The following is a 25,596-nucleotide window of genomic DNA, read 5'->3' on the forward strand; positions in this document are numbered from 1 at the left end:
TCACAATGCCAGAGGGCACTCGTTTGTTACTTCGCACTGCCATTGGTAACCAAGGAACTGCTGCTTGGGTTTCAAGTTGCAAGTTTTGGAGCTAGGGATCGAAGATTTGATAATTAGGAATTGAAGATTTTTAGTTAGAAGGCTCAATTTTGAAGAGTTGAATTCGAGTATTGCAGTTAGGGATTACCAGGAAGGTGCATGAATCTTGTCTAATTTTTGTTTCATGGATTTGGTGTTTTTTTCTTACGAATGATATGATCATCAACTTTTAAATTAAACTAGTAAGTAATGGCGATCTGATTATCAGATGTTTCCACCAGCATTGAAGCTCACAGAATCCGTGATTTTTCCTAACCTCATTATCAATTAACCTGATTGATTCAATTACGCTCCTTGGTTAACCAATTAGAAGTCCACAAATTGATCTTTTCCCCTGAAAAATTCAGGACAAATGCAGCTTTGTAGAAATCTCTCTCTTTCTCTCTCTCTCCCAAACGTTAATGTAATGCTGTTGATCTGTCTTTGAAATTTGTCTTATAATACAGTAGTATTTAATTTTGTTAGCGAAAAACACAAAAGCAATCAAACACACCCATAAACGTTACACAATTTCTTACAATAAATATCAAACCCTGAAAATTTCATTCCAGCCCCTCTCACTTCACTTCACTCCACCCCCCTCACATAGCCAAGAAGCAATTTATGTGCATGCCTCTGGAGTCTGCACACATTTGAGTAAAAGAGTTCATGCTCTGAAGGAAACAATGAAATGCTCAATTCCTAAAAAATTTCCTAATTATGATGCTTCACATCCACTCAAATAAACATGGATACAATCTTGGGTAATGAGGGGCAAGGATATATCAATTTACTTTCTTGGTATTTAATAATGTTCATTTAGTCATTTAACATTATTGTTATGTGTTAAGAGTTTTGTTAGTAGTAAGTGTAAGTTAGTAAGGGTATTATGGTCCTTCATGTTGTACTTGACAAATATTATAAATAGAGGAAGAGACCTATCATTGAGTTCAGGTTTTCCATTTTACCCAATTATTCAACACGGTATTAAAGCATGATATAGAAACCTAAACCCTAATTGTTACCACCAACATCAAAACTAAAGCCTAAAACCCAAAATCTGCTGCATGTTCTACTAGACCAGGCAAAGTGGATCGAGTCGGATAATCCGTAACGGATAAGGCGGATCATCGGGTGAAAAAATCATAATCCATATTCAACTCGTTTAAGTGGCGGATTAGACGGTTTCGGGTCGGATAATTCACGTCAGATGGGCACATAATCCGCCATTCTGGCATTCTCAAGTATAATTTTAATAATAATTTATTTCGACATAATTTTTCAAAGAAACAAATTACCAAACAATAAAATAATTCATAGATTAATATAAAAGGTAACCAATAATGGCGGGTAAAATGAGTTTAACCAAAACTTTTTTAAACATAAATAAATTACATTAAACAGTAGCAGTCAATAGGTAACCCCAAAAAGAACTTCAAAAGGAATAGAAAATGAGTGCCTTGGATTGAGCTACAAAGCATCTGAGAGTACTTTATATATAACATAGCATTTAAACACAACGTTCAGGTTTAATTTCAAGCAATCACCCAATATAAATTGAGGTCTTGTTTAATTCAAAGCATTGGAGTAGACTCTTATCATGAGTGCTAATTGCAAAAAGAATTTGCAGTAGGTAGAACAATGAGCAAGAAGCATGTAAAAGAAAAATAAAGGTAATGGTTTGCGTTGAGAAGTATTCACGGCACCAGGCCCACAGTGCCGGACAATAAGGGGGTGATTATCAAAAGAATCCAACCAAAAAAGGAGGCCTGGGGTAAAAGTTTCACAACAAACAAGAGTATACAATTTCTTCAACTTTCTGCCCATGCAATTTAACCATCTAAAAACCTCTTCCATTCCTCTCCCTCCAAAAACACAAGAACACACAGCCTAAACCTTCCTCGATTTATTGTTGATCCTCTCCTTTCCTGCAATGAACAAGAGAACTAAGGCAGTTTGGCACAACCCACATAACATTGAACCACAGCCAATTAAAGAACCAAAGCTCCCTGGAAGCCTAGGCAGTGAGGCTGAATATGACTCCTCATCCTTTTTACGCATATGGTACCATGCATGCATATAATGTTCATGAAATTTTGAAGAAATCAATATTGAAGAATTTCTGTTCATTTGATCATTAGAACGATTGCTTGCAGAAGTGCTGGATTGAGAAAATCCCCACTAATCTACTCAGCATTTTTTTTAAACAGATTTTGAAAATCCAGTGTCATGCCTGTATACTTTTTTTTTTCTTTCTTTTCTTTCCTTATGTTAGGCTAAACTATGATATAATTTAAATGGATATCAATTCTCAACTCAAACATTGAACTTAATTTTTATGCTGGATAGGGAGTTGTGAAATATCAGTTGTTATGATATATCCGTAGTCTTTAGAAGTATCCTGAAAGAGACCATGTACGTACAAACAGGCATACTGCATCTGCATACATGTACATATATATACCAGAACATACCCAATTTAATACAACAAGCTGATTTAGCACAGATTACAACCATGGACAGTTCTGCTGCTTCTGCACTTGGTTAAAGCCATGTCATGTATCACCAAAACATCCAACAGAAAGAGAAGATGAAATTTATGAATTATAAAGGCCTGCGAAAGAATTAATTTTCATTGCCCTACCTTCTTGTTTGTGTAGAAGCAGAAAATTCTGTAGAAATTTGTAATGTCCTAATATGCAATAAAAGAGAAGCGGAAGAAGCAGATCTGCAGAAGAAGAAGAAGGAGAAGACTTACAAGTTCGAACTTAGATGAACTCACGAAGGCTCGAAGGCACGAAGACGAGCTTGCGAAGAGCTCCTTCTGGTTCGAAATGTCGACGATGAACTCACGAAGCCCCTGACGATCTTGCGAAGGGCTCCTGCTGGTTCGCAGTGTGGAAGACCAACTCACGAAGCTCCTGCTGCTGGAACGAAGGGTCGACGACAAACTCACGAAGCTACTGACGAACTCGCGAAGGGCTCCTGACGAAGGGTTTCGTGCCGGAATAGGGTCGAAGAAGAAGGGTTTCGTGCCGGAATTGGGCTAGGGCTTGTTCTGCTCTGGAGACTGGCAATTTGAGAATCTGGAACAGGGGTGCTGGGCTGGCATGGGGCTGGGAGTGGGAGGACGGGGCTGAGGTCTGTTACCAAAATATTAAAATAAAAATAAAAAAACATACGAAGAAAACTGAAAAAATTTACAAAAGTCGGTTTGACTTTAAAATAATTTTAAAAAAAAATTCTGTCAAGTAAGTTAAAATTTTAAAAAATAAAAAATTGAGAACCAACTTTTCAAAAGTCGGTTCTTGACTGCAACAAGTCTCCCCCCTCTCAGCAATCAACTCTGGGAGGGGGGAGGTGGGAATTTGATTTGGGCGAGGGAGAGGGGGGAGGCTTGTTGCAGTCAATAACCAACTTTTGAATTATCGGTTCTCAATTTCTTTTTTTATTTTTTTGATTGACAAGAGTTGATTACTAACCTTTTTTTTATTATTTTAAAGTTCAAAACGACTTTTGAAAAGTCGATTGGGTATATTTGTGTAAATTTTCTCAATTTCCTTCATATTTGTGTTCTTTTATTTTTTTTAAAAAATATTTTGGTATAAAACTCGAAAGGGGCTGGGGGTTGTCGGCTGCGTCTATGTGGCGATAGTGGCATGTGGACCGTGTCACATGTGGGCACTAGGCTTTGGGCTCCGGGCACTTGAGTTGTGTGTTGTTGGGCTTTTATGGGTTAATTAGTGTTAGGCTTTTAAGCGGGTTGTCCGTCTAATAAACTTGACCCGACCTGCTAAGGAGGCAGATATGAAAATGGAAAATCATATTCAACTCACTTAGCAAGCAGTTAATTATAAGTCTATTAAAACGAGTCGGATGCGGTTCGGATTAACGGATTTTATCCATTTTGCCAGGTCTATGTTCTACCATCATAAAAGAATTTCCAGCAATTCTCTAGCCTTAGAAAACAGCCAGCAGCAGTCGAAAGTGGGACCAATCACTGGAATTTTTTAGGCAACACTGCCAGTTCAAGAACACCAATTCTACTATAGATTTTGCAAAAACAACACCATAGTCACCCACAGACACTGCCAATCTGCCCCCACTGAATCCCCACACCCATGCTAGAAGGCCCTGCACCATCATTGCCGCTAGCATGAGCACTACTATCTCTAGGGTCTATCCTGCAATAATACCAAATTATTCTAAGAATTTGAACCAAATAATGTTATTCTTACATAAATCTAACTAAGAAATCCTCATACCACCTATCACTAATTTAAGGTTTAGTCCTACCATATGGAAATAGAAACCGACGATAGTTTACTATGATTTTCCTGAAATCATCACCCTAAGAAAATCACATAAACCACCCCGTAGTCCCTACCTCCAGATTGCAGACTAAATTCTTGCCTTAACTCTCCAACATTAACTTGCTAGAATTCTATTCCTATATTCTGGTATTGTTTTCCGTTGTATTCTAAAGCCTACAGAATCTAGCAACCTAAACTCTGATACCAAACTATAAAAACCCAAAAAATCATATCATTTTCTTTTATATATGCTATATAACCGTATTACTTTGATACCCTTGATAACATCTACTATAATATCTCAATCCCAAAGTGGGCGCTGAGGAATACTTGTTCATAAGATAACACACTTATGCAGCAGAAAACATAAAATCATATTACCATAAATACAATACCAAAATTTCAGTATTTTCCCAAACATGTACATGCACATCACTCTATAAACATTCACTAGACCTCCTAAGATCTACTCAAAAATACATCTCCCTAAAACACTTACCCTACAGACAGGGTAGTACAAATGTGTCCTTTATCTCTGAGCTTGATCTGCTTGTCTAGTTGGGTCACCTGAAATATGTTAAAATACTGGGATGAGACAACTCTCAGTAAAACGAAATATGATATTACCAGTGTGTGGCAGTTGAGTTTACATGAATAATATACTGTTAAACAGCTAAAACTACGATAGCATGTAAAATAATATACAGTATAACTCACACCTATGTAACTTAAAATACAACTGTTTCAGAACTTTCTATTTAATCATACTTCTAGTAATTATAAATATATCTGCTGTTTTTTTGTAAATCTATAGATATACTAACTATGAAAACTTCTCTAGATGATTGTATGTCATGATTTAACCCCTCATAACAAGGTTGTACAGCTCGTAGGCAAGACTTGACACTGGTTGGTCTACCAGGATAAGTCAACTGAAACCTCTATCATCATATTGGCCGCCTCAACCCAAACTACCGGGGAGCCTGCAATCTCTTCTAAGGCATGATTGACTACTCATAAAATCCGCACATTATCTGAAATATGTCGTTGCACTCAGATCTGAATAGCTACGGTACCGTGCTCTGTAATATGAACTGTCCCATCAGGGTCTGATAATATATAATACTGTTTAATATATCTTACTGTTGTACCATGACTCTATTTCAACTGTAATAACCATAATACTATAAAAGCTTATTTGAATGAGCTGTAATATCTTATCTGAGTAAACGGTAAATATCTGAATGTTATGGTTCTGCAATCTTTATATCATAATATTCTAAAAATGCTGTAAAATATCTTTCTATGTATATACTATAAATCATAATTCTATAAATTATGTATTGTAGTGATCCTAAAAAAATAAAAAATTAATTAATTAAATTAAAATTAAAATTTAATTTAATTAATTTTTAATTTAAATAATCATAATTATTATCATATATATAATATATATGGGATAAGGTTATATCAATCTCAGGAATAACCTAAATAGAGAGTCGCCACCCCCCCTCCTTCTGTTGTTGCGCAGTCTTCGTCCCCTCTCTCCCACTTTTCTCAATATCGTCTCTAATATTCAGTCGATTAGAAATTCGAAAAAACTGTTGGCCTTTGTTCATCGCCACCGACACTTTTTTTGGAGCAGATCTATCGTGGGAGCGGCATAGGCATATCTCCTAGGGAGACTCGTAGGGAGATTCTTTACAATCTAGCTGGAGCGGGTTTTCGAATTGGATCTCCGAGGTACCAACCCTAAATCGGGGGTAAGTTTAATAATTTAGGTTTTATTAGGCTATTTAGGGTATTTAGAACTTAGGAGAATTTTAGGAAAAATTACTCTAGAGATTGTGATGAGTAATGTAGTGAAATTTTAATTTTAGGGTTTCAAGGATTTTGAACGTCATGGGGCGTAGGCTAGGGTGTTAGTGCGCTTTTTAGTTATCAGGTAAGGGGATTAAGTTAAGTCAGAATTTTATTAAATATGAACTGATTATATTTTTATTTATTTGTTTATTTATTTATTTATTTCAGAATTTAAAGATTATTTTGAAAACCAATTGTTCGGAGTGGATTTTACAAACCTAAGATATATGGTATGGTATTTTTGAATATTATGAACGGTGGAAAATTTGAGTTATTTTACAAATTAAAAATATTGTGTATCTTAGTTGTCTTCTAGAATGTTTCCAAATACTGAAATTGTGTGGTAGATGAATAATTTTATGGTTTATCGTGAAACTAAAATTGAGAATGGTTGTAAAACATACTGGAACTATTTGTGAAACATATTGGAACTGCTTGTGAATAATGCAGAGATTTGATATGACGGTCGAGGGCGGGGATTTTGTTTAAACGGCTTTTAGTTGGGTTGTATTTTGTGGCCGGGTGTAAGAACCCGAACTGTGACATATGGATTAATTATATAAAGAAGGGTAATTGGTAAATTAGGCAAGCTTCGACGAAGCCAAAGTTCGTCGACAAAGTCCCTTATGTTCTCGTCTATGAAATTCAGAGGCTCATCGACGAGGAGAAGCCGAGGGATTTCGGGAAACTGGTAATATCAGGTTCGTCGACGAGGTCCTTGTCTCATCGACGAGCTATCTATATGGCCTCGTCGATGAGGACGCCATTCGTCGACGAGGGTGGCAGAGTCAAAGGGGTTATAAATACCAGTTTCCTTACTTCCAAACTAAGTAATCTAAAAAAAAATCCCCTTCCTCTCTCTCTAAAACTTGAAGACCACTCTTTCTCTCTAGATTTCTTCATCATTCATCGCCTGATTCATAAATCCGACGTTACCACGTAGATTAGGGCGGGATTCTCTTCACGAATAGCGGATCGAAATCTCATTTCGAGCAGTTTTGGGTTTTGGTCTAAAATCAAGGTAAGGCTCAGTTTCCATTTATGTTTCGAAATATGTGTAGTAGTATGAATTGTAAGGAAGTATTGTTCTGCATTGTTTAGGTTTTGGTGTCTCGGTTCGTAATTTTGAGAGCCGTAGAGTTCGTGGTTCGATTTGGGGTTAAGGTAAGGGGATTCTGTTTATATCAGTTTATTTTTTTGAAATCGAGATCGGTAAACCTATAGGTTACGATCGTATGTATGTTTTGACTACTTATTTGAGGAAATCTACCGGATAAAAATGCAGGAATTTTGGGTTACAGTTTTCAAAAAAATTGGGAATATCGGGTATCATCTCTACTTTATTTGAAAATTTGTATGTTGTATTTAAATTGTATTATTAAGGTGACCGAATCCATATTTGTATAAAATTGTATGCTTGAATTGGAAACCAATATGATTTACAGTATACCAAATAAGTGCAGAATGTATGGTTGTATGTAATTGTTTCAGGTATTTTGTAAAACAGCTAGTGGCGGCTAATTACCGTACGCTGATGAGTATAGGAACATGAGTTCCAAAACGATTCCAGATTTTGTGAAATCAGCTAGTAGCGGCTAATTACCGTATGCTGATGAGTATAGGAACATGAGTTCCAAAACGATTCCAGATTTTGTGAAATCAGCTAGTGGCGGCTAATTATCGTATGCTGATGAGTATAGGAACATGAGTTCCAAAACGATTCCAGATTTTTTGAAATCAGCTAGTGGCGGCTAATTACCGTATGCTGATGAGTGAGTTCCAAAACGATTCCAGATTTTGTGAAATCAGCCAGTGGCGACTAATTACCGTACGCTAAAATAGCTATGTGGCGGCTAATTACTGTACGCTGCGCCATGTACCGGTTCATTACTGTGGGTGAGAGTGTCCGACTTTATATCCGATAGTGTGAAATATCGCTTGTGTGTTTCGAATGGTCACCGATGGGAATGAGCTACACCGACGTACCGCTGTAAGGCTTCGGTTATCACAGGGTTTCAATTGCTTGAGTGTGACGACATTGACCGTATATTTGGGTATCGTATGTACTGGAATTGATTTGTGAAAATACTGGAACTATATGGAAATGTTTCGAAACTGTATCGTATTGAATGGTGCTATGTTTTACGTAAAATAACACTAGTATACCACACACTAATATAACCTGTTTTCTTCCTTATTGAGAGGTGTCTCACCCCGAATGTATATACAAATGTTTTCAGGTCCTTCGGATAGCCAAAACTAACATCCTAGCATCTGGAAGTGGGGGTGTCGTTTAGCAACAGCTAGTGCTTGGCTAGGTACGAGTTTTGTAACCAGGTTGTCGTGATGGTTCTTTGTAGACACTCAGAGTATGTTTTGTAATTATGGAAACATATATCCTAGTGTTGTATAGACCCTGGTATGGTAGGTTATATGCATAGAATGAACAGTTTCCGCTGCGTATTTGATGAGTATGGATATGTATGTGTATGTTTTTTTTTAGGGCTTTCGTATACCCCACGGGGGCGGACCCTTTTTCAGTATTGTATCATGTATGTTTAATTGATACAGAGATAGGTTAGGTTACTTTTTTCACACCTGGGACCCACGTGCGGGTTAGGGGCATGACACTAGGGGCCAAGTTTTTGGAATAACTAGAAATATATGTGAATTGATGTTTTAAATGATGATTTCTATTATCTAAATTACATTATATGCTTTAGGAACCCTGGGGACCAGTGTATTGTGAACACGGTACTGTTGTTAGAGATTTGTTATGTGGTCGTGTGCGCCCACACCTGTGTTGAGAGGTGTAGGGTGGTCTTGTCAAATTTGCCTACGTGAGGTGAATGCACCCCCCTGGGTGAGGGCAATCGAACCAGCAGTTGGAGTTGCATAGACCCGTGGAGTATGTTAGCAGAGAGTATAGATGACTATTGTCTCGGTGGATCCCCCAAGACAATAGTCCAGCTTTCAGGCTGCACAACCCGTGCCATGGGGGAAGTAAATTGCGTGTTTGTCACAAGGAGTGTCTTATATGCATATTTATTAATTTATGTGAATATGAATAATTAATAAGATAATTTCGAGAGCTTACTGAGAAAGGTGAGTGCCCTAATAACAGTAATGGTATTAGAACAGAGGGAAGCTACTTGTATGGACGAGTAATCTTCCCTATCCTTGGCTAATTATGTGTGTAAGTGTAAAATAAGAATGTTTTCATAAATGTGTTTATCTACTTAGTGAACTAGTTATTTTCTATACACTAAATGTATGTTGGTCATGCACTAACATTAACTTAGTCTTTCCCTTACTGAGTTGTGCCTCACCTATACTTTACAAACTATCTTTTCAGAAAATCCTAGAGATCAGGTTTAACAAGCTAAAGGAGCCGGGCTAAAGGTATAAATTTATGTAGGTAGTGTGTAGATAGAGATTTTATTTTTGTTTAGTTTTATGAGATGTAATTATGTGAAAATGGATATATTTGTGTATAAAGACAATTAGAACTCTGGTAATGTAATTTGAGGATTTTGCATTTTATTTCCGCTGCATATATGTGTTTTATATATGATGAATAAGGTATTAGGTACACAGACGTCACTAAAGTAGCACTCCGGGCCCATGTGGCGGGTCGGGGTTGTTACAGGTGGTATTAGAGCCTAGATTTGTTAGGTTTTGTAGACTTTGAGTATTAATAATTACCAGAGTATAGGTTGAGATAAGATGGGGATAGGAGTGGGTAGGTTAAGATGGGTTTTCGTCTAGAAGCTTGGAGGCAAAAATCTATTGACGAACTTCTATGATTTTATGAATCAGTCGCGAGTTTCAGAAAACCATAGTAAATCCATCAATGGTTTCGTTTATAGGTTGAGAGACTGGAACTTAGAAAATTTAGGTTGGAATCTTAGGATGAGTGGGTATGTGTGCGAAGTTAATGTTAGGATGGAGAATTTTACCTTAATGGTTTTGTGATAGAATTGGAATATGAATTACTAAATTAGAACCTATGTATTATATCAATTTCATTATTCCATATTTGCATTAATTATGTTAAATGTGAAATTTCTAAGTCGGGTTATATCTTATTTACAGGATGGATTCCAGGGGAAAAGATGTTGTGATTGGAGGAGATACCTCTAGCGATGATGATGTTGATGCTTCAACAATACTGCGAAATATAGCATGGCAGGCTAGAAAGGAAAACATGAGGGACTCTAGAGAACACAATCAGCTAGTGGCTGATAGGGTTTGCACATTTCAGCAGTTCACTCAGGCAAACCCACCGGCGTTTGCTGGTTGACCGAACCCGATTGCAACCGAAGATTGGATTCAGAAAATAGAGGAGCTGTTGGGGGTGTTGGAGTGTACTGAAGAGCAAAAGGTGAAGTATGCCACTTACAAACTAATGGGGGAAGCAAAGATATGGTGGCGTTCGGCGACAATGGTGGAGGAGCAGCACCTAGGGCCGACGACTATCCCTTGGAGGCAATTCAGGGAGGTTTTCTTCGACAGGTATTTCCCTGCTGTCACCCACGCAGCTAAGGTAGAGGAATTCCTGCAGCTGACTTAGGGGCCCATGATTGTGCAGTAGTATGCGGCCAAGTTTGTGGAGTTATCCCGTTTCGCTCCACACATGGTTCCTAATGAGCCACTGAAGGCACGAATGTTTGAGAGGGGACTGAGACAAAGCATACGCACACAGGTGGTGGCATTGTTGACTCAGAGCTTTTCTAAGTTGGTGGATCGGGCCATGGCAATTGAGGCTAGAATTCAGAAGGGGGAGAGAGTGGTGAACCAGAAGAAGAGGCCCTTGCCTCAGGGGTTTCAGACTAGCACTAGTCAGGGCTCATGGAAGCTGTCTGGTAGTTTCTCAGGCCAACGACAGAAGATGGTGTACAAAGGCCATTAGGGGGTCCCCAGCGTCTTATTTGTTCCAAATGCCATCAAAGGCATTAGGGCGAGTGTAGGGGAGGATCAGTTGTCTACTACCGATGTGGAGAGGCAGGACATCGAATGCGAGATTGACGCGTGGTGTTGAACTACGCGCCGCCACAGCCACAGTATCAAGGAGGTAACCAGGCACCCTGAGGTGGTCACCAGCGGGGTACGGCTTAGGCGCGAGTATACTCCCTTACACAGGGTGATGCGGAGAACGCGGATGATGTGGTGACAGGTATTATTTCCATACTGTCAGATAGTGTCATTACATTATTTGATTCAGGTGCAACCCACTCGTTTGTGTCTTGGGGATTTGTTAAACTATATGGGTTAGGGGCTCAACTGTTAGAGACAGAGTTAGTAGTGGGCACACTGACAAGGTCAGTGCTAGTATGTAACAAGGTGATTAGGGATTATCCAGTAGAGATTTAGGGGAGAGTGCTGCCTGCTAGTTTGATAGTCCTTGATATGCTGGTTTTGACATTATTCTGGGCATGGACTGGCTAGCATCCAGCTACGTAAGCATTGACGGTCGCAAGAAGGAGGTGGTATTCAGAACTGTTGGGGAGTAGGAGTTTGTATTTGTTGGGTCGTGTGTGCATTCGGGACCACGGATCCTTTCGGCTATCCAGGCAAAGAGGTTACTTTTGGGGGGATGCCATGGTTACCTTGTAGTGGTGAAGGAAACGCCAAAGGAGGAACTCAAGTTGGAAGATATCCCAGCGATAAGAGAGTTCTCTGATGTTTTTCCAGAGGATTTACTAGGGTTGCCTCCTGATCGAGAGGTGAAATTTATAATTGATCTAATCCCATGGACAGCACCAATCTATAAAGCCCCATACAGAATGGCTCCAGCTGAACTAAATGAGTTAAAGGAGCAACTACAGGAGCTTCTAGACAGGGGGTTTATCAGATCGAGTGTATCCCCCTAGGTGCACCAGTGTTATTTGTGAAGAAGAAGGACGGGTTGATGAGGATGTGCATCTACTACCGGGAGATTAATAAAGTAAGAGTGAAGAACAAGTATCCACTACCCCAAATTGACGACCTGTTTGATTAGCTTCAGGGTATGCAAATTTTCTCTAAAATCGATATGCGATCTGGATATCATCAGGTGAAGGTTAGATCAGATGATGTATCAAAAACTGCTTTTGGGACTCGGTACGACCATTACGAGTTCTTGGTTATGCCGTTCGGGTTTACGAATGTTCCAGCGGTATTCATGGATCTGATGAACAAGGTATTCTATGAGTACTTAGACCAATTTGTTATTGTGCTCATAGATGATATTTTGGTTTATTCGAGGAACCTTAAGGAGCACGAAGCTCATTTGAGACTAGTACTTCAGGTGCTCAGGAAAAATAAGTTATTTGATAAACTTAAGAAATGTGAATTCTGGCTAGAGTAGGTTTCATTTATGGGTCATGTGGTATCCAAGGAAGGGATTTCAATGGATCCGAGCAAAGTAGAGGTTGTAGTTGATTGGGCAAGGCCGAAGAACGTGTAGGAAGTCAGAAGTTTTTTAGGTCTTACTGGATACTACAGCTGATTTGTTGAGGGATTCTCCAGATTATCAGGGTCTTTGACACGACTCACGAGAAAGAATGTGAAGTTTGACTGGACTGACGAATGTGAGCAGAGCTTCCAGGAATTGAAGCAGCATCTAGTCACTACCCCAGTGTTGACCCTTCCATTAGGTGAGGAGGATTTGTAATTTACAGTGACGCATCACAAAAGGGACTTGGTTGTGTTCTAATGCAGCAGGGGAAAGTCATTTCATATGCGTCTCACCAGTTGAAAGAGTACAAAAAGAACTATCCTATGCACGACTTGGAGTTGGCAGTAGTTGTGTTTGCATTGAAGATCTGGTGACATTACCTTTATGGTGTAAGGTGTGAGATCTTTACTGACCATGAGAGTCTCAAGTACTTCTTCACCCAGAAAGAGTTGAATATGAGACAGCGCAGATGGCTCGAGTTGATAAAGGATTACGACTGCACCATTAGCTATCACCCAGGAAAGGCAAACATGGTAGTTGATGCATTGAGCTAGAAATCTATGGGTACGTCAGCCTCAGCAGTTATGGCTTCACACCAAATCATGATGGAGTTAGAGAAGTTTGGTGTAGAATTGGTAGAAGGGAATCATCAGGCGTTCATTTCTAGTATGGTGGCTCAACTGACTTTACGGGAGAGAATCATAACAGTTTAGTTGAAAGATGCAGAGTTGATGGAGATTATAGAGAAGATAATGGATGAGCAACACACAGACTTTAATGTTGTTGAGGATGGAGTTCTCATATTTCACACTCGATTGTGTGTGCCGAATGACGCAGAGATAAAGAGGATGATTCTGGGGGGAAGCTCACTATTCTCTCTATATTGTTCACCCGGGTAGCACGAAGATGTATAAAGACTTGCGTGAATCATTCTCGTGGAGTAACATGAAGAGGGAGATTGCTAGATTTTTGGGACAATATATTACGTGTCAGCAGGTGAAAGTGGAACACCAAAGGACAGCGGGACCACTTTAACCACTGGACATCCCTACATGGAAGTGAGAGCATATCTCGATGGACTTTGTATCGGGATTGCCTTTAGCGTTGCATAGGCAGAATGTCATATGGGTAGTGGTTGACAGATTGACGAAGACTGCCCATTTCATTCTTGTTAGAACTAGTTGCTCAATGGATAAGCTGGCATAACTCTATGTCCAGGAGATAATCAGAATACATGGTGTGCCTGTGTCTATCGTTTCAGATTGGGATTCGCGGTTCACTTCGCATTTCTAAAAGAGTTTGCAGGGAGTGTTGGGTTCTCAACTCACCTTTAGTACTGCATATCACCCTCAAACGGATGGACAGTCCGAACGAATCATTCAGATTCTCGAGGATATGCTATGGGCATGTGTGTTAGATTTTGGGGGCAATTGGATCCGATATCCGCTGTTGGTTGAGTTTGCATATAATAACAGTCACCAGGCTAGTATTGGAATGACACCATATGAGACTTTGTATGGTCTCTGGTGCTGATCTCCGTTGTACTGGGATAAAGTAGGTGAGTGGCAGATTTTGGGGCCAAAACTTGTTCAGTAGGCCTCTGCAAAGGTCGAGCTTATCGGGGAAAGGATTACAGCAGCCCAGAGTCGGCAGAAGACTTATGTGGATATTCGCCGACGGGAGTTAGAATTTGAAGTAGGTGATATGATATTCTTAAGGATTGCTCCGATGAAGAGGGTGATGAGGTATGGGAAGAAGGTCAAGCTGAGCCCTAGATACATTGGGTCATTCGAGATTTTGGAGAGGATTGGTTCGGTGGCATACAGGATAGAACTACGCCCAGTGCTGTCCAGGATACACGACATGTTCCACCTATCCATGTCCTATTTAGTGGGGACTAGCAATAATCAGGAAAAATACAGATGAATATGTTAAGTTTCTTTTGTGCAGGTTAGTCAGTACATGTAATAATTTTCGGTTAGTAAGTAGTATTTTGGTTTTGAAATAATTTTATTTTATGTATTTGTAATCTTCTAGAACCTTGAATGTAACCACGATATTCCTCCTCCACAAGTGAGGGTAAGTAATAAAATAAGTAGTCCATTTTCCTCAAAGGATGGTGTTCAATATAGATAGTAAATTTCGAGGACGAAATTTTATAAGGAGGGGAGAATGTAGAGATCTGAAGAATTATAGTAATTAAATAATAAAAGAAAGGAGAGAAAAGGGAAATTCCAAGGGGGACTCAATAGGGTTTCGTCGATAAGCGCATAGTGTTCGTCTACAAGAAGCCTTCTTGGGTACATCGATGTGGACGCGTGTCTCGTCGATGAGAATTTACCAAGAGGGTTATTCTTAGGGCCTGAATTTCATCAACAAGGGTGAAGTATTCATCGACAAACCTCCTTCTTGGTCTCGTCGACGTGGCTCGTCGATGAGGACATATGGACAGCACTCTATATAAAACTAAAAACATAATTTTTGTGAGGGATTCACATGTAGAACTCTCTCTCTCTCTCTAAAAATTCGTCTCCCCCTCCTTCTCTCTAGATTTTCGGCTTCGTTCTTTGCCGGTTCGATGATCGGAAGCCGTCATGCTACTCTTTGGAAGATTTTTTACAAGTTTGTTGGAGTAGATTGTTGGTTAGGCCAACTTGGGCACCATCCCAAAATATGGGTAAGTTGGTTATTTTAAGTTGTGTAGGGTATTTGGTATTTCTAGACTGAGAAAAATGTATTAGGTGAGATAATATTGGAGTTTTGTGGGGAAAATGTGAATTTCAGGTTGTTGAGTTAAGAACACACACAATAGAAAGTTTGGTTAATTTTGTGGGCTTCTCAGTAAGTCAGGTAATGAGATAAATTAAGTTAACATTTTCATGAAATTATTTATTATTATACAACATTTATTTTCAGAAATTACGTATGATATAATACAATGTTTGGGAATACTGCTATTGAACAGGGAAATGGACTTTATACATTTTTGCAGAAAACTTGGTTTCAGTTCAAATTTTATATTTAGAACAATATTCACATTTGTGTGGCATGAGTATGATTTTCTCTGAAAATTATGTTATACTAAAATATTATGATTTTCCAGAATAAGCATGTTATAATAGTTTTTAGAAAAACCATAAAAATAGTAGAGGAACTATGGTTTTTAAATAATACGTTAATAGTGCATAAATATCATGATTCAGTATTTTATGTTTTATGCCAGTGCAGATGCCATGATTTATACGATATGATATGTCGGTGCAGATGCCGTGATTTATATATTATGATCTGCCGACACAGATGTTGTGATTTATGTCGGTGTAGATACCGTAAATATGCATGTTATGTCAAGATTCAAGAAAATATGATCATGTCAAATATTTTTATGAAATATGAAATAGTTATGTATCAGTATTATGAAATATATTATATGTTATTAGAACCCGGATGACTTAGTCTAGTTTTACGAAGCACGGTACCGTAGCTACATGTTCAAGATTATGTTTATGTTAGTGTTACCACACATCTCAGATAGAGTGTGGGAGATGACAGTCGATGTGGTTTCATGGTAGTGTAGGTGTCCCACTAGCAGTCCAGACCAGGTGGGGCAAACCCATCGTACTTACAAGCTTATGTTTGACTTAGCGTGGTCGGCCAGCCGTTGTTAGGTCCCACCTTCAGGCCGCACAGCCCAGTCATGTGCGGGTAAGACATGACATCAGCTAGCTATCCATCCTGGATATTATTTTAGTACGGTACAATTATATAAGATGATTCACATGTACAAAAATTTAGTATGTTATATTATGTTATGTCAAATCATGTTTTATTCATAAACTATACAAGCAGTTTTACATGTCATACAATTAAGTACAGTTCAAGTTTATATCACGATAATATTCATGTTGCCACACGTTGATGTTAGTTTATCTCTCTTACTAAGAAGTGTCTCACCCCAGCATTACAAATATTTTAGGAAATCCAGGTAAGAGGGCGGATAGAGCTTTGTAGCAGTAGAAGTTGACTAAGCTACCCTATTGGAAGGGTAAGTAGTTGAGCTAGGGTCAGATGGGTTTTTGGATTGAGACCCACTTTTTGGACTTTTTGTGGATGATTATATATATATATATATATATAACAGATTCAGTAGAACTCTGGTATTGTGTTTGATGTGGTATAACATGTATGTAATTTATGCTTTCCGCTGCTTAGGTATTAAAGATGCATGACATGTATATTCCCGGTTCCCATGGGTTCGGGTTGATCACGATTAGTTCAGTTTTAGTAGGTTATCAGGGTTATTATAAATGTTGTTATGTGAAAAAGAAAAAAAAACATATAGCAAAAATAGGTAGGTTGTTACATCGAGTATATGTTGCTATGCTGATTTATGGATATATATATATATATATATATATATCGGGATTATTGTAAAATTATGAAATGACAGGTTCAATATAGGTATATGAATATGACAATTTAACTCCGTTAAATATGAAATGACAGGTTTGATATGAATATGTGAAAATGACGATTTAATTCCGTTTTGTGGTATGATAGACTTTTCATTGATTTGTGAGATGTGAGATATACTGAGTTACGAATATGTGTAGAATTGTGAATATATACTGTGTTATAAGTATGTACAAAAATGTGACTTTTATACCAAGTTAAGGTAGTGACGGTTGATACCTAGTTATAGAAATAATAATTGACATGGACATATGCTTGATTGGAAATAGTGAAAATACTGATGTTTGTTTTAGTAATTACGATAAAAGAAAAGGAAAAGGGGGACGACGAGGTGAAATGCCCCGATCCTTGGGACTTTAGTCTGAGGACTTCTTGATGTGAGGGACGGCGGAACGAGACGCCTCTCGGCGAATGCCTGATATGAACTACTGGAATGGGGGACGACGGTATGAGATGCCTCAATCTCAGCGGTTGTTAGTTATGAATGGATCATGTAATGTGTAGATTTATTAGGAATTGCATTATATTATCTGTATGGCATATAAATAGAAACAGATCGCTTGTGTGGCGTATAAATAGATGCAGATGGCCTGTGTGGCATATTGATCGGAGTAGAAAGCCTATGTGGGATATTAATTGGAGTAGAAGGCTTGTGTGGCATATAAATTGAAGCAGAGGGCCTGTGTGGCATACAAAACAGAGTAGAAGGTCTGTGTGGCATATAAAAATGTTATAGAAGTGTGAATTAAATTATCTGAGATATGTCGTGAAACCTACATTAGTATATTCATTTGAATTGCATCATATTATCTATGATATGCTGTAAAACATACGTTAGTAGGTTTATTTCGAATTGCAATGATATCAGTGTTATGAATTTTATAGATGTGATTTATTTATACCAATGTCATATTTATTTAGGGATAATAGAAGAAATGTATATAAATGATTGTATAATAAAACTCATCCGCCACACACTGATAATAATGTATTCCGTCTTAATAAGAAGTGTCTCATCCCAACAAATATATCAATTTTTCAGGGCCTTCAGGGAGTCGAGCCCAGGAGCTTCAAGGCATGGACGATCTCGCCGAGGGTGAGTGTGGGCAGGATACTGTATGGTTTGTGTTATATATTTTTGGACATTTTGGGGTGGACATATGCATTATTCTAGGACTTGTAGAATTTATAGTTGGGTTAGTACTCTGGTAGGTAAGATAGTAGAAAAATATTTCGCTTCAGTTATTTGTCAAGTAAATTAAAGGCGGAGATGCTTTGGACCCTACGGGGTTTTTGATAATTTAAAATTTTGGGATCTTATGCATTTGTGTAGTATGTGTTGTAATTTTGGGAATGTACAGTTATGGTATCAGAGTTGCCGTACGTTGACATCGTTATTTTATGTATGTGTTTTTTTTTTTCGGGGCGCTACACATTTTAAACCTTGAGCCCAAAACCTTTTTTAAAAAAACTTGAGGCCCATTTAATTTAAAAAGAGCCCAAATCCATCACGTGACAAGCCCCGCACGTGTCCAAGCCCACTCGGGCCTACCTAAGTCTACACAACCCCTCAGGTTGACTTATGTGAGTCAACCCTGGTGCAACTCACCGGGTGAAGACGAGTTAACTCATCTTCAACCTGAAACCCTAATTCTAACAAACTTGAACCCCAATCTTCAGGAAACCCTAGATATGAACCAGTATCCATCACACACGCATCCAGGAAAACAACAAACATTCACATCCACACACTAGACTTCAAAAATAAAAAAACACTAAATAATAAAAAAGGGAAGAGAACACTTAGCCTTTTTTGTTTGTCTTCAATATCTTGATTAGACATCTCCTAGGTCTCGGATTGAACCCACCCGCTGGGTTTTGCATCTAGCTTTACCCCTGTGAACATCTTCGGATGTTGAAATTGCAAACAAACTAGAGCGTCAGCCTCAAATTGTAGAGAAGCCATAGAACATTTGAGAGAGAGAGCATCAGAAAGGGAGTTGCAAGGTTTAAGGTTTCTAAAGAGAGACAGAGAGAAAGAACTAGGGTTAGGGTTTCGAAGTAGAAGGGAGAGCTCGAGAGGGAGAACAAAGAGTGAGAGAGGTAGTTGGTGATTTTAGGGTTTCGAAGTAGAGGTTAAAGCTCATAAACAAATTAAGAGAGTTTCAGGGCTGAAGTTTAGGGTTTTGGAAGCTTCAGATCACAGAGAAAGAAGAGAGAGCTTCAAGGGGAGTTTCAGAGAGAAGAGATTCTGAGAGAGCTTAAGAATAAAGAGCACCTGAGAGATAATAGAGGGTTGTAAAGGAGACTAGGGTTTCAAGGAGTTTCATAGAGGGGTTGAGATTAGATAGCAAGTTAGAGTTTTATATTAGAGGAGTTTCAGAACGAGGGTGAGAACGGAGAGCAGGTTAAAGTTTTTGAGGGAGAGATAGAGAGAAAGAACTAAGGCTTTGGTTCGAACAAACATGAAATCGAAAGGAGATTGAGGAATGTTCTAAGAGAGAAGAGAGGTTAAGAGAGTTGCACGTTATAAAGAGATTGAGATCTAGGGTTTCGAGAGAGAGATGAAGGAAGAAGGTTAGAGGAAGAACATAGAGGGAGGTTAGAGTTTCTGCTCATATGATCTCAGAGGTTAGAGAGATGGAGAAGAGGAAGAGAGAGGCGAGAGCTTCAAGAGAGACGTGAAAAATGAACGGAAAAAAAAAAATATTGGCTTTTGTATGTTTGACTTTGGACCCACGGGGAGCCAACACGTGGCACAATGTCTTCCTTTTGTTAAAGGGGCTACGTGGTCAAATCCTAACCGTCCATATTGCGTTTCTTTGGGACAAATGTGATTGTGATGCCCCGATTTTCGTACATTTTTTTTCCAACAAACAATAATAAATATTTAATTTACACGTCATAAACAACATCCATAAATTGGCCATGTCAACAATCCTATTACCATTCATACGACCCGATCGGCATTGGGTATTGGGTACTTAGTCATTTTATTTATATAACCTAACAACGGAAGATAATACATACTTAACAACCAGAATACAATACCCAGAGTATCAACATACACATATACACAATACTATCTCACACCCAAAAAAAATACAACCCTAGGGAATCACACCTCCTTAGTCCACCAAAAATTCACCCTATGTGTGTCAGGGTCCCAGCTCCCTATGATCATAGAGCTTTATCACTGATCTATCCCTGTTCCCTAAAAAATTTAGATAATTTGGGTGAGACACATCTCAGTAAGAAGGAATAAATTATTTATAGCATGTGACCATATGAGTTCAGTTATAACATGCTTTACTTTTCAAAATAACATTTCATCTGAGAAAATACATTGACAAATATATTCTCATAGTCATATAGATATACAACACAAGCTTTTATAAGCTTTGAAACCATTTCTCAAATTCAATTATTTCCAAAAAAATTTACCCGTGAAGTTCCTGAGAATAGGGAAGATTATCCGCCCATACAGGTAACTTCCCTCTACCATAACACGTTATGTAGCCAGATATGGCCACATCTGATACCTATCAGGGCACTCACCTTACTCAATAAGCCCTCAGGCGGAGAGTTTCACTTCGCCTCAATTATTTATATTATTAACTCACACTGTTCTATTTCTCAATTTTATCATTCTATATTTCTCAATTTCCATTCTTTCTTTCATTATCATTTTAGCCAATTTTATCATTCTTTTACTTTTCGTTTCCATTTTACTTTCCAGCTCATGAGTATCCTCAGTATCAAATACCAACATTGCGTCTGTAACTCATGGCCACCCTGAGGATTTTTCTACCCACGCCATGCTTCCCCTCATGGTCAAAGTTGTGCAGCTTGAAGGTTGGATCTAACCGTAGTTGGCTGACCTGGTTAGATCAAAGTATCGTATCACATATCACGTCTATAGTATGACTGGCCGGCCTATAACCCTGATTCGAATTCAGGGTACCCAACAACCCTACAAAATGGCTTAGTCAACTGTCACGCCACACGCTCCAAGAGTCTGTGTGGTTGCACTAACACCACTAGCAACGGTACCATGCTCAATATCATAACCATCAATCAGGGTTCACTACCACATACCCGCAATCATTATGCGATATTGACATTTCATCAATCATATTCCAGTATATCACAATTCAGTTCAATATAAATATTCTCATTATTTTCAGTGCACATTTCATCCTCTCGTAATAATATATATTATATTTCACGTATTTTCACATTTTCCCAAAATACTCATATCAGTAATTTGTACAAACTCATTTCTTATGCAAATAATTTCCATTCACGAATAAATACCACATTTCATTATTTTTCACTAATCACATCAATCATTCACATTTCAATATTTTCACAGAAAATACTCATCGTTATATTTCACATTTTTCAACACATGTCATGTGCCACACAGTTTTCATATAATATTCATGATATATTAGTTTCAGACTCCAAAACATCACAAATTAATATTATTCAAATGCCACACAATTTATCTAATATTTGTATCATAATAATTTTCAGGCAAAATACAATATGCTCATTTTCATATATTGATTCAAACGGTAATTCTAAAAAGATTGCTATAATTTATTCCACTTACCTGACTTACTGAGAGTCTCATTAGAACCCAAATCTTATGCCCTTGGTGCTCGAAACTTAACTCCTACAATTTACGTTTTTTCCATATTAATTAACCTATTTTCCCAAAATAATACCCATATAACCTTCCCTAGGCTCCATATACCTTAAATTAACACTTAAACTAATATTTAACACCCCACTTAATTTTCTGAATTTTGCTTGCGGGTCCCAAAATTACACCCACGGCGCTCATCTGAGCCCTAAATTTGAGAAATCCTACTTCAACTTTAGATGCTCAACATTGTAGCATTTTTAAATTAATCTTAATTAATTAAAAATAAGCCCTTTAATAACCCTTGTACCCCAAATTTAAGGTTTTGCCCATGACGACCTCACGAGATTTCATCCTACTAGACTTGTAGAAAATCATCCCTAAATTCTAGTGGTGGTGTCCGTTCGTCAATCGGACTTATAATTTGCAATAAATTAAAGAAAAATGGGAAATTGGCTTACCCCAAGAGATACGTTTACATCGCTCCTACCACCGATCCGCTCCGGTGAAAATGACGGCAGCGGAGAATGGAGTCTAGTGGTATCTTCTGATTTTCGATCGGGCGAAAATTCGTCACGAAATTGAGGAGAGAGAATGAGATGAGTGAGAGAGAGATTGTGTGAGACTTACAGAGGGGTGGCCGATTGCTTCTCTGCATAATTGAGATGGAGAGGCTTCCTGAAGGAAATCCTTAAGGAAGCTTTATAGGTATAATATAATATAATATATTATAATAATTTTATATTATATACTTATATATATTAATGTTATAATATAATATAATATAATATTATTTTAATTAGTAATTATTTATTTATTTAATTAATTAATTTTTATTTATTAATTTTTTATTATTTTTTAAAAATTTTAATTAATTAATTAATTAATTTTTATTTATTAATTATTAATTATTTTTAAAAAATTTTAATTAATTAATTATTTTTTTTTTTTGAGAATCACCCACTAATCTTATATAGTCATTTTTGGGGTTATTACAGTGATCATGCCATGTCGCCGATACGCACATGCCAATCCTCAACCGCACAATCTGTGCTTTCTTGGGACGGTCATAATCAAGCCATGTCGATGATCCAAGTCTTCCTCCATCGCCCCACTTGCTGGTCGACACGTGACTCTCCCTCCTTCACTTACGTAGGGCGTTATGCGACTCCCCTCGAGCCGTTTGATCTGTTTCCCTCGGCAATGGATGTGATGGTGCCATGTCTTCGATCCAGGTTGTTTTGGACCGCCGAGGCTATCACCGACACGTGGTCAGTTTACAGACCAGACCGGTTCTCCATTGAACCGATTGACCCCATTTGAATCGGTTCCTTTTATTTTTCATAATTTATATTTGTATCATACTATTTATTTATTTATTTATAAATTTAGGAAAATTTTGGAAAAATTACAAAAAATTTCAGAATAATCAGAGGAAAATTATAAAAATATTTTTGACTTGGTTCTCATCATTTTCCTAAATTATTTTTTTGTATTATATTATTTAATTATTTAAAAATTTGAGAAAAATATGAAAAAATAACAAAAAATCAGAAAAATCATAGAAAAATTTTAAAAAATGTTTTAGAAGTCAGAAAATTGTTTTTGCACACTTTTCATCCAGAATGATTCCAAAACCTCCTAGAAAAAAATTATCTAATATCTAGAAAAATTCTATAAAATTTTAAACTAGATCTGGGAGATATGTTTGTTAAAATATTTTCTTGATTTTTCGCCCCTATGATTTCAAAAAAGGGGTATGAGTACTTTCAAACTTCATGTACCCTAGTTTTGAGGGATGTATTATTATATTTGTATTAAATATATTATATAAATATTTGTGTGATCTGTTTATTGGCATTTTTTAATTTTTCAAAGAGAGTGAAATAGAAAGGCTTTTGAATTAAATTTGGGATAATCTCCAATTAATTAGGTACCGTTCATAGAACAGGTGCATAGGAGGTGCTAGTACCTTCTCCTCACATAACCAAACTCCTGATCCCAATCATAGTAACGCATACTGATTCCACCCTTAATTGAGTTGTAATCGTGTGTTCTAACCACACTTGAAAAGGTTTGTAACGACTTCAACATTCATTTTTCATGAAAATATTAAAATCATTTTTATTTCGCCCACCTCGAGGCACCCTCGCTCTCGGGGACGTTGCGACAATGATTTATGTTGATGATTTGAATTTAATTGGGACTCGTGAAGAGCTCACTAATGCTACTGATTATTTAACAGCATAATTTGAGATGAAAGATATAGGAAAGACAAAATATTGTCTTGGCCTATAGATTGAACATGTAAATGACGGAATTCTTGTTCATCAATCTAAATATACCAAAAATGTATTAAGGTAATTCCATTTGGATAAAGTTCATCATTTGGGATCTCCAATGATGGTGCGATCACTTGATGTTAAGAAAAATCAATTTCGACCTCATGATGAGGGAGAGGAATTACTTGATCCTAAAGTACCATATTTGAACCTCATGATGAGGGGGAGGAAATACTTAGGCCTGAAGTACCATATTTAAATGCTAACGACGCTTTGATGTATCTAAAAAATTGTACAAGACCTGACATTGTATTTGCTGTGAATCTACTTACAAGATATAATTCTGCTTCTACTCGACGACATTGAAATGGAATTGCATACATTATACTCTATTTGAGAGGTACGTCTGATTTGGGTCTATTTTACTCGTTTGATTTCGAATCTCAACTAGTAGGATATGCATATGTCTTATATCTATCTAATCCTCATAATGCTAAATTTCAAACTAGGTATGTATTTATTTATGGAAAAATTGTTATATCTTGCAAATTAGTGAAATAGACTATTACAGCAACATCCTCTAATCATTCTAACATACTAGCTATTAGAAAATGCGTGTGACTTAAATAATTGATTTCTCGTATCTAAGTAAATCGTGTTATTCAATTAATCAAGGATATTCCAACAGTTTTATATGAAGACAACGCCGCATGTATATCTCAACTGAGAGGATGATACATAAAGGGTGATAAAATGATGCATATCTCTCCAAAATCCTTTTATACACATGAACTCTAAAAGAATGGTAATATAGATGTACAACATATCCGATCAAGTGACAATCTGACAGATTTGTTCACCAAAAATTTGTCTACTACAACATTCAAGTAATTGATTTATCTTATCGGAATGAGACATTTTAAAAGTTTTAGTAAAAGAAGTTAATATATGGGTGACATCAAAAGGGGAGTGTTATGAATTATTGATGGGTGGTTGTCACCCATCAACATCCATCACCCCTGCTCTTACTTGTCTCCCTTTCCTAATCACTCCACTCCATCATTATCTTCATCTGCTCCTCCCACAGTTTTATAAGGAGGAGCAGATGCAGAGAAGGAAATACATAGACACAAGGAACACACACATAGAGGAAAGAAGAAAGAAAAGAACAGTGCAAAAGATAAGGAGATAAATTGTGCGTAGAGAAATTATGCATAGACAGAAGAATAATTGTATAGAGAAGATAAATTATGTGCAGAGAAGGAGAGATATATGCAGAAGGTAAGCAGAAAAAGTGAGTTAGAAAAATAATGAGACAAAAGAGTGATGAGAAATATTTTGTACAAAATGAGATATATATTGTAATTCTTCCTAAATAGTAAAGTTGTGACCTCATTCGCCCGTGAGGTAGGCATATTCGAATCACGTAAAAATTCGGTATTGTCTTATTTATTTTCCCGCTCATTTCTATTTATTTTATCATTAATTTCTACATCA

At 37.4% G+C, this 25,596-nt stretch overlaps 1 protein-coding gene across 2 annotated transcripts in view; it reads right to left on the bottom strand.

The window, feature by feature from the left end:
• The window catches only part of LOC131157188 (uncharacterized), a 30,876-nt gene extending 27,659 nt beyond the window's left edge, over positions 1-3,217 (bottom strand). For both annotated transcript variants that reach the window (XM_058111159.1, XM_058111160.1), the window contains exon 1: positions 2,837-3,217. The gene's annotated coding sequence lies outside the window, so the exon portion shown is untranslated. The remainder of the gene's footprint in view (positions 1-2,836) is intronic.
• Between the last annotated feature and the right edge of the window lie 22,379 nt (positions 3,218-25,596).

This window comes from Malania oleifera, chromosome 6 (genome assembly GCF_029873635.1).
Source record: "Malania oleifera isolate guangnan ecotype guangnan chromosome 6, ASM2987363v1, whole genome shotgun sequence".
Classification (NCBI taxonomy): domain Eukaryota; kingdom Viridiplantae; phylum Streptophyta; class Magnoliopsida; order Santalales; family Ximeniaceae; genus Malania; species Malania oleifera.